The 1819-nt window shown below is 44.1% G+C and overlaps 1 non-coding gene across 1 annotated transcript; it reads right to left on the reverse strand.

The window, feature by feature from the left end:
- Positions 1 to 1530: 1530 nt before the first annotated feature.
- trnal-aag (transfer RNA leucine (anticodon AAG)) lies at positions 1531 to 1612 on the reverse strand. The gene has a single exon. It is a non-coding gene; the product is annotated as a tRNA-Leu (tRNA).
- Between the last annotated feature and the right edge of the window lie 207 nt (positions 1613 to 1819).

Genomic DNA, 1819 nt, shown 5'->3' on the forward strand with positions numbered 1-1819 from the left:
AGTGCCTGGCTTTTAAGGTGGGCTGGGGATAGGGAGCAGGTGCACAGAATAAAGACAAGTGAAAGGGCTGGAGCACCCTTAAGGAGGGGGGACTATAATCGTGACAGTCTATCAGTATGTATATATATAAACGCTAAAGAACATGTAAAGTGATTAACATTTCCTTGATATAGATTTTCTGATTATGTCTTGGCTTCATTTAATGAATTTCCTTAGTGACAGATCATTTCTTTCCGGTATTTTTTTCTGGTGCTGTTATTGATCGCATACAAAACATTATTCTCATAAAGAACATGTCACCTACAAAGTCACTATGAAACTGGTATCAGAAAAAGTTTCTTAATATTTCTTTTGATTAGGATGCAAGTGAATTTGATCATTAACTATGGAACTTCCCACAGTTGAGAAGTGTCCAAGTGGCTGTCAAAGGACAGCACTTTGCTGGCACTGTGAATAGTTGGCTAAAGTGCCTATCTAGTAAACAAGAGATCCTGGGTCCGATTCCCAGCGGTGCATTTCTTCCTGTCTTACTGTACAGAATTTATCCTTGCGGGCAAATCCCATGCCTTTTAATTCAGGTGAATGCAAGTGTTCGTTTCCTTTCTGGAACAACTTGTTTTGAAAGAAATCTATACAGCTTGTGAAAGATGAAACACAAATCGTGCTTATCAGTGAAGAAGAGGTACTCCCAGCAGGCCAGCTAATACCAGCAAAGTTTTTTTTTTCACCCTAACCCAGAGAATGGAGAAAAGCGAGGCGTCTGTGGCTCTGCAGTGTAATCAGTTCGCGAGTTCGGTGGTTAGCTGAAAGATTGGTAAATGGAGCTCGCCCCAGCCCGTCCTTATTCTTTTAAAGAGGATAAAAAATTAACTTCACCGCCATTACTACCAGCTTTAAAAGACTGGCATGGGCACGGAAAAAAACACACTACAGATGACTTTTCTGGAACCGAAGCAGAGATTCCTTTACGAACCAACTGATAAAGCTCAGCCAGTGAATACTGTTAACAGAATGTGAAAGCACGATCAACTTTGTAACTGCAACCACAGGAAAAACAGCAAGAAGCATTCTCCATTCCCCATTTAAATCTGTCGTGCGAGGCATGCTTTTTGCACGCATGAAGTAAATCCCACGATCACTTTTGACCTTGGACAAAGTACTTCCAAAAGAGAGCTATGCACAAAGATTTAACAAGCTCAACCCCCGCCGATGATTCGGTGTGAAGAAGCAGAACATTCAAGTTTCACAGACAGAAGCAGCACGCCAGCACACCCAAAATTAAAACGGAGGGCACACTACTATTTGCATTGACACAAAAGTGATCTGGGCAGACGTCGTTCCCTGCATAACGCAAAAAGTGGCAAAGCGCCTTTGGGTTGAGAGGACGCAAGAAGGTTTTTGTTTTGTGCCTTGATGTCAAGCTGAGAAAGTATCTTTAAACACTTTGCTTAGTTTCTCGAGAGACTGCCAAAAAGTAGTTCCCTCCCTTTCATCTGAAGCCAGCTGAAAGGAGGTCTCAACAGAAGCACCTGGCAGCGGTGGGATTCGCACCCACGCCCCCGAAGAGACTGGAGCCTTAATCCAGCGCCTTAGACTGCTCGGCCACGCTACCCACTGTGTGCTGTCTCTTTGTCTCATTACTTGCCAGAAGGAAGCCGGGTGGGTTTTGCTCGTCGCCCGACTTAGTGGCTTTATGACCGTGGAACCGACTGCACCTGCATTTTCTGAGATGCTTCCGCTCTCATGGCTAGATCTCGACTTCTTTAACACCTCTGGATAAAGGTCTTCTGTGGAGCAGGTTTCAGACCTCTGCGTACAA

Source organism: Lepisosteus platostomus, chromosome 5 (assembly GCF_059453375.1).
Source record: "Lepisosteus platostomus isolate fLepPlt1 chromosome 5, fLepPlt1.hap1, whole genome shotgun sequence".
In the NCBI taxonomy this organism is placed as follows: domain Eukaryota; kingdom Metazoa; phylum Chordata; class Actinopteri; order Semionotiformes; family Lepisosteidae; genus Lepisosteus; species Lepisosteus platostomus.